The following is a 9,043-nucleotide window of genomic DNA, read 5'->3' on the forward strand; positions in this document are numbered from 1 at the left end:
GGGGCTCTTTTCCCCCTTCCCCCACCGCTTTCAGTTTACTGCTCTAGAGGCTTATACATTTTAAAATGACATATTGGTTACAAAATGGAGTCCCTCACCTACTCTAATCTGGGTGAGTGGGCTGACATGAGTCACCTACTCCAAAGCTATCTGTTTCACAGTTGTGCCTATGTTGGTTTCTGTACTTTAGACAGGAACCTATAGGAATGGAAGCAGAAGCTCCCCATTCTTCGTTTTGTAGGATCAGAAGCAGAAACTCTCCACTTCGTTCTTTTTAGCACTTTGATGTCTGCTTTTATCAGATCTGATTGAAGTTGCACTGTATTTAATGAGTTAAACTTGTGATGTATCTGATAAGTGAAAGTTATATTTGATGAGTAGAATTTGTGTTGTATCTGATAAGTGAAAGTTATATTTGATGAGTAAAACTTGTGCTGTATCCGATCAAGAGCTGTATTGTTATTGTATTTGATAATTGTGTACGTGTATCACATCTAAGAATTGCACATGTATTAACACTATTCTTTCATTCATTTCCTTTTAGAACATCCCTCAAAAGAAGAACGAAAGTTTTCATTCTGATAGAAAGTCTATTATAATGAAAAGAATTCTGTATAACTGGCCTGTTTGCTAATATTATCCTTAGCCAAAAGAATATTTATTTCAGTAAAAAATATCATTTTTTTTATTATTTAAGTTGTGATATAAAGAAAAAGGAGCCTTTGTACAGATCCTTAATTTGACAAGTGGGGAGTAACATTACAAATTCCCACTATTTCAACACACACACACACACACACACACACACACACACACACACACATTGAATTAGCCTATTATTATAAGGAACCTCTAACTGATGAATAGAAAAAGAGATGTTATTAGGTGGAGGCGAGGATTTGCTTATATCTCTACAGGCTCAGAAATGCTGTGAGTGCCTTCCAGAAATGTTAAACTCCTAGATAAGACCTCACTTTGATGAGGACGAAGTTTCAGAATGGCAGATAATATCAGCGATTGGACATATGTTTCTAATACTCCCTTATTAAAAATAGTTTATTAGCATTATAAAGTTTGGGGTAATATATTTCTTTAGTAAATGTTTCAGGAGTATAGTTTTTGTAAAGATAATACTAACAACTTTAGGTTATCCTGATATTCCTCCCTGTCTGTTGCTTCCTTTATCTTTCTTAGAGTATAGATACATTGAAGACAATGTTAAATAGAGCGAAGTCTGGTTTTAATTAATACTTCCTATAGAAATATCTACTTGGAACAACAGAGCAGGGAGACTCTGGATGGTTTAAAAGAAAGAAAGGGGATGTATTTTGTCTCCATACCTTTTCAATCTGTATGCAGAACAGATCATCCGAGATGCTGGGCTGTACAAGGAGGAATGTGGCATCAGGATTGGTGGAAGAATCGTCAACAACCCGCATTATGCAGATGATACAATTCTGCTTGCTGAAACTGAGGAGGACCTGAAGTGCTTGCTGCAGAAGGTCAGGGACTGCAGTCTTCAATATGGATTGAAGCTCAATATCAATAAAACAACATCAGTATGGATGGTGAAGAGATTGAGATAGTTAATAGTTTTAGCTTACTTGGTTCCACAGTCAACACTTTTGGTAACAGCAGCCAGGAAATCAGGAGACGAATTGCATTGGGAAAGTTAGCTGTGGGGGACCTCTCAAGAGTACTGAAGAGCAACAATGTCAGGCTGGAGACTAAGGTGCACCTGATCCAGACTATAGTCTTTGCAATTGCGTGCTATGCATTGCAAAGTTGGACAGTGAATAGGGATGATAGAAAGAGAATTGATGCCTTTGAGTTGTGGTGCTGGAGAAGAGTGTTGAATACACCATGGACTGCTAGGAGAACAAACAGGTTTTTCCTAGAGATGGTGAAGTCAGAATGCTCCTTGGAGTCAAGGATTCTGAAACTTCATCTGAAATACTTTGGGCATGTTACAAAGAGGAACTGGTCATTGGAGAGAGACATCATGTTTGGGAGAGTGGACGGACAGCACAGGAGAGGAAGACCCTCGATGAGATGGATCGATTCTGTGAGTGGAGTGGTGGGATTAAGTGTGTCTGAGATGGTGAGGTTGGCACAGGATAGAACGGTGTTTAGGGCTCTTGTACATAGGGTCGCTATGAGTTGCAAGTGACTCGATGGCACATAACAACAACAACAACATAGAAGCATCATTGATTAGAGCCTTGTTGGTTCCATTCATCAGCATAGAAACAACACAATTTTAAGTTAATGTAAAAAAGGCAATAGATTTATAAATACTCATGATAATAATACTATATCATGACATGAAGGAGGAATAGTAGAACTTTATCCACATTTACAGTAAACGTGTATCTCTTTGAACTGGAAACGTAAAAGATTATATTTTTTTTAAATTTTTCCCTCTTTTAACAACCAGGATCTAGAAAGAAGAGAAAAGACCAGAGAATGGCAAAAATTATTGGGACAACTATTCCTACCAGTTAAGAGTCTGTGTCAAGAAAAAGAAGTCTTACACATAAACAATGCCACCCACAGGTAATAAAGGAAGTCAGAATTACTTCCACTGTGGAAAGCTGGTCCACTTAAATAAACAGTGGCACGAGCAAGAACCACAATTTGGCAAGGGAGTACAGAGGAAGCTCCCACTCACTTGCTTTAAGTGTGGATCTGAAGGACACTTAGCCACGAGTGGCCCACATCAGGTCCTCATAGCTGAATCCACAGAGGACTGACAGGCTCCCAGGTTAAATGCTTCGACAATTCAGGTCCTCCCAGAAAAGCCAGCGGTGAGCATTAATGTTGCCGGCAAGTATATTCATTTTCTCTCAGACACAGGCGCTTATTATTCGGTCCTACAAGCCTTCTCAGGTCCACTCTCTTCTCGTTGTTTCTTAGTTGTTAAAATTGACAGAAAAACCTCATAAGCAGTTCTTTACATCTTGTGGTTCCTAGCCATTATAGTATAATAGACAAAGTGCCAGCCAATAAGACTTCTATTTTAAGAACTATCTTCCTTCTGTAGCTTAGTTTGTGCCACTGTTAGAACCTCTAGTTTGAATATTATTATTTTTAATTTTTGACTCATGTACTTTTAAACTTGTTAGTTAAAGTTATGTCTTCTAAGCTACAATAACCATTATCTCTTAAGTTCAGTGGCAATGCTTTCCTAGCAAAGGTAATGTGTCCTGTAGAACTGGTGTATAGATAGATTTTTCTTGACCCTAGGGTTGCAGTCCCGAGAGCCCAAATGGATCCTGTGCTGTGCGGCCTTGAGGGCTCCATGTTTACCTGAGATGTGGGTGGGAGGTTTCAAGGTCCCTTGGTGTCCCTCCTCTCTGCCTGTCGGGGTTTCTTTCTTTCTCCCTCTATGCAGCCTTAGAACGGATCCTGCACAGCCTTGGGGGCTCCATGTTTACCTGAGATGTGGGCTGGGGGTTTCAAGGTCCCTTGGTGTCCCTCCTGAGGACTGAAACTGAAGAGGACCTGAAGAGCTTGCTGCAGAGGGTCAAGGACTGCAGCCTCCAATATGGGTTGAGGCTCAATGTCAAGAAGACAAAGATTCTCACCACTGGGCCAATGGTCAGCATCAGGATGGATCGTGAAGAGATTGAGATTGCAGCTTTAGTTTGCTTGGCTCCACAATGAACACTCTCAGCACCAGTAGCCAGGAAATTAAAAGTTGCTTTTAGGGACCTCTCCAAAGTACTGAAGAGCAATGGTATCTCTCTGGAGACTAAGGTGCATCTGGTACAGGCCATGTCTTTGCAATCACTTGTTATGCATCAGAGTGTTGGACAATGACCAAGGAGGATAGAAGAAGAATTGATGCCTTTGAGCTGTGGTGCTGGAGAAGAGTATTGAGGGTAAAATGGACTGCTAGGAAAGCAAACAGATTCATCATGGAAAGGGTCAAACCGGGTGGCTCCTTGGAGGCAAGGATTCTGAGGCTCCATCTAACATACTTTGGACATGTTGTAAGGCGGGACAGGTCCTTGGAGAGGGGCGTCATGTTTGGTAGGGTGGAGGGATAGCACAGGAGCGGAAGACCCTCTATGAGGTGGATTGATTCAGTGACTGGGGTAATTGGAATGCGTGTATCAGAGACGGTACAATTGGCACAGGACAGAGCAGAGTTTAGGGCTGTTGTACATAGGGTCGCTATGAGTTGCAAGCGACTCGAGAGCACATAATAACAACAACAAGAAGCTACAACAGTTCCATGGTGAATCTCCAAGGATATGAATCTGTATCCCTGTGCACAATTGATAATAAAGCATCTAAATTCCAAAATCAATTGCTACAATAGTCTACATGTTTCAAATTGCCGAAGGGGTCCTTCAGAGTAGTGACAAGTGACAGAAGATCTTCACTCTGAGACCTTCAGCACCCTTTTCCAACAGGAAGTAGACAAGAGAATACGGTGCCCCATCTCCTAATGTCAGGGTGAAATCTCTCTCAGGGGGAAGTGATAGGGAATAGAAAAAGGACATACTGACAAAGGAGATTAATCAGAACTAGTACAAGTCATTATTTTCTTGGTCCCCCTGGCTGACTACACTGGTGTCAGCACTAATAGGATCCCTAATGCTTTTACTAACTGTTCTCACTCACATGTGGACCTTGAATAGTGAATACATTAGTCAAGTTTATGCGAGTGCACATCTCCATAGTCCAGCGTATGGTTTACAGTCCCAATATGAACTCATTCCTATCACCAAAGATTCAGATGCCCATCTGGGGCCAATGATTTGGCCCGTGGTACATAATTCAAAGGGGGGAATGAGAGAACTATACAGAGTCCATTTTGTGCCTGACCTCCATCTCAAGCCTGACCTGGCCTAACCTTTAAAAATTCATCAATTCCAGAAACAGAAGGAGGCCATAAAAATTCTTAGCTCAAGAGATATCCAATCAGTAGAGAAAGCAAGCACACAGAGCAGGAAGATTCTTATCTCAGGTCAGCTATCTGTGCCTAATGTCCTTTTAAGAGTTTATCAAGAATGTGGGTACCTGATACATGGAAGGGTGTACATGACACAGGAAAGGGCAAAGGTCGGCGGGGTGGCTACCTAGGCACTAGACAATCACAAACTGCCCCATGTAACTGTTCCTCTAGCCCACCAATGATGTTCTCAATTACCTCACCCTAGCCAAACAGTCCCATGGACCTATAAAAATGTCTATCAAGTGATGGGCCCCTGCATGCTGGAATTTGTTCTGCAAAATAAAGCATTCTTGCTGTTTGCATACATGAGTTGGTGATTTTTCAGGCAAGGATCTATTGACTTAGTAACACCAACTCCCTTAACAATGCACTTTTGTAAAATCAAAGAATTTCTACATCTGAAAAAATCATATTCACACACAGATACTAGTAAATAGGCAACCTACAAAAGAGTTAACACATGACTGAAAAAAAAATGGGCTCTGAAAAGATAAAGGCCAACTCAGGAAAGGTCCACTTCCCCTCCTGAAAATCAGGCAGATTAAGATACAATTTACATATGACTTGGTAAAATAGCTTCAAAGAGGTAAATGCTGATCTAAGAAAGATGCATTTCCTCTCCTGGTAAACAGATAGCTTAAACCATTTTACATTATTAAAGAAAGTAAAGGAAGAATTCTGAGGCAAAATAACCAGTTTTGTAGGCTGAAGAAAACGGATGCCATTTTTAGTTTTATAACTGATGTATAGATATAGCTGATGTATGTGTACATATATATATATATAGATATATATAACTATATAGATATATAACCTTATATATGTCATCTTATATATAACTTTATATAGAGTTATATATAACACACTATATATATGTGAATGTGTATATATATATGTGTGTATATATATATATATATAGAGAGAGAGAGAGAGAGAGAGAGAGAGAGAAACAATATCATATTTTCTGCATGCATGTAGCAACAATTTAATCATCTCTTTGCTAATCTGGATGCCTTTTACTTCCTTCTCTTACTGTATTGCCTTAGCAAGCACTTCCAAAACAGTACTGAAAAGAAAGGATTACAGTTGGTATCCTTGTCTCATCCTTGTGTCAAGGGGATGATTTCCAAAAGAGGTCCAGAGGCCTCTTCGAGTAAGAATTTGAAAGCTCTTACTCAGAAATTAAAGACACCAATACCACGTGAGAGCAAGAGAAAGAAACTGAGGCTTATTAGACGTTCATAAGAGACTATGAATGGGTTAGGACAAACTGACTCCATTTTTATCTTACAGAAAGGTTTGTATATCTTTTGTTAACAGAGAGTGGGGTTTAACAGCTGATGATGCATTCCTTCTAATGGATAGGTGACTTTGGTCATCTCATTTATCTTTTCCTGAGTATGTTGTTTTGCCACGTTACTTGAGAGTCTGTTTTTGTTGTCATATAGCACACTCTTTGAGGGTTATTTTGTATTGTTATATTGCCACAGTCTGTCAACATCAGTTCTGATTGATCTCCTTTGTCAGTATGTCCTTTGCCATTCCCTGCCACCTGTTTGCAAGGAAAATTAAACCAGATCCTTGACATAACAACCAGAAGACTTTTAGGTGTTTTTGTTTTGTTTTGTTTTTTAAGTGATTCATAGATCATGTCTGATTTCCTCAAATAAATTTTATATTCTTTAGCATTTAGACAAATGCCAGACACTGAAGTAATTCGTTTGGATTACAAAAATATTTTTCACACTTATTGTCATTGTTATGAACCGTCAAACTGACTCATAGCTGGCCCTCCTGCAGCTTTTCAGAGGTTGTAAATTGTCTCTGTCAGTTCACTGGCAACTTGACAGCCACACTCTGATGGGGGTAAGTATGATGGAGTCAATCCAGCTCAATTTTATTGGGATCTGCAGTGCATTTATATACCAGTATGTAATCAGGAAGACAGGATAGGGTGGGCTTACAGACGTGGAATGTGCGGATTGCTTAGGAGAATCTCAGCTTCGTGTGGGCCACTCCCAGCTTAACAAATGCAGCAGCCAACTTTCCAGGTAGTGAGCTTTCTCAAGCCAGTACAGCAGAACACAGGGGAGCTTTCTCTACCTTGTATTAAAGGCCGTTGGGAGGCTTACACTTATCTGGAGCTTAGGTGATCTGTCCTGGCCAGAAACTTTCCCTTCCTCCCCAACATTCCACAAGAGTAAATCGCAAGCAAGGAGGCTGCCCATCTTTCTCCCATGAAGTAGCTGGTGAATTCGAACTTAAGGCCTTTGAGTTGACAGTGCAGCTTCTGGGTCACCAGAATTCCCTGATGATTCTACAGGATTGAACAATCACAGGCAGCTAACTGACTGTGCTTTAACCTCTGTTTTTTAGAAAAGAGGACAAAAGTAGAAAAGTTATTTCTTTATCAGATCAAAATGTTTCAGTTCAGCTCTACATAATATGCAAAACCTCATATTTTCAAAAGTCCTGATATGCTTCATCTACAACGCGCTACAGCTTCAATCCCTCTTGCCAGAGACACTCTACTAATACTGATAGTTTCAGTGCAGAACTGAATCAAAATTGAACTTCCAGTCAATGAGCTTTTATATTTAGAAAGTCACGAAGTTTGAAAAATAAGTGGTGTGGTCACTTGAAGGCAGTAGGTTTTAAGTACAAGCTCCATCAAAATGGCTTTCAGTTTAGATAGTCAGAGTTTTTATACACTATAAATGTGGAAAAGTTTTCTTCTGAGAAAACAGAATCATGTGAGTGGCTTGAGTAAAATTGTCTTCAATATTAGAATAAAAAAGATCAAGTTCATCTAATATTCTATCACATTGTCAGAGTCACACTGTGCAAATAAATTCTTATTTTCACACTTTAGTTTTATTTAATCTCCAGTCTTTTATTTTAATAAAAGACTTCTTTAAAAGACATCTCTTTTATTTAATCTCTGAACTCTATTGAAGTCAATATTCTGAACAGACACTTCACTAAAAAAAGACATTCTTATGGTGAACAAACACATGAAGAAATGTTCAAAATTCCTAGCTTGAGAGAGATGCAAATGAAAAAAATTATGAGATAACATCTTACCCCAATAAGAATAGCAAAATTCAACAGAACATTAAACCACAAATGCCGGCAAGGTTGTGAAGAAACTGGAAACCTTATTCACTGTTCGTGGGAATGTAAAATGGTGCATACACTATGGAAGGCAGATTGTCACTTTCTCAAAAAGTTGGGAATAGAAATACCATTTGACCCAGCAATTTCACTACTTGAAATATACCCTGATGAAACCAGAACTGCCAGCCAAGCAGATATATGCACACCTATGTTTATTACTGCTTTGTTCACAATAACAAAGAGTTGGAAACAACCCAAGTGCCCATCATCAAATGAATGGATAGAGAAGCTGTGGTATATTCACACAATGGAATGCTATGGAGCATTGAAAAACAAGGATCTCATGAACTATTATATAAAATGGGTCACCCTGGAAGACATTATGCTGAAATATCTCAGTTACACATACTATACAAATACTGCATAATGCCACTGTTATAGAATAAGACTGATGAGGAGGTTGGGGGAAACTATGAAAACAAGAGATAAATAATATACATGGCATTGAAACAGATGAGGGAGAGAACTATTTAAAAGGGATATGTGATTAGAAATTATTTGCATGGCAAATAATTATTTGCATGGGGTATTGTATAACAATGAAAAATGTGCAATAATGAATGAATGAAAATCCAAGTTCTCTAAAATCTTTCATTAAAATCTCAATTAAAAATGATAGAGTTCAGTCTTTACTTTTGACTTTAAAGAAACAATTTTTATTTTAAAAAATTGTGTTCTTTTAAAATGTATATATCTCGTTAAATTAATTTACAAGAGAAGCAAATAAGTTGCTGCTATTGTTGGTGATGTTAAGAAAAGGGTTTTTAAATAAAAAAATATTTTAATTAAAAAGTAAGCACTGAACTCTATCATTTTTTTTCGATAATTATATTTTATTAATTTTCATAAACATTTACAGAGATTTTGGGCTTCCACTCATTCATTGTTGCACTATTCTCT

General features: G+C 38.6%; 1 pseudogene; it reads left to right on the forward strand.

The window, feature by feature from the left end:
- Positions 1-84: 84 nt before the first annotated feature.
- The window catches only part of LOC102843935, a 21,950-nt pseudogene continuing 12,991 nt past the window's right edge, over positions 85-9,043 (forward strand).

The sequence above is a fragment of the Elephantulus edwardii genome, unplaced genomic scaffold (assembly GCF_000299155.1).
Source record: "Elephantulus edwardii isolate Elephantulus edwardi_28Jun2011 unplaced genomic scaffold, EleEdw1.0 scaffold00393, whole genome shotgun sequence".
NCBI lineage: Eukaryota > Metazoa > Chordata > Mammalia > Macroscelidea > Macroscelididae > Elephantulus > Elephantulus edwardii.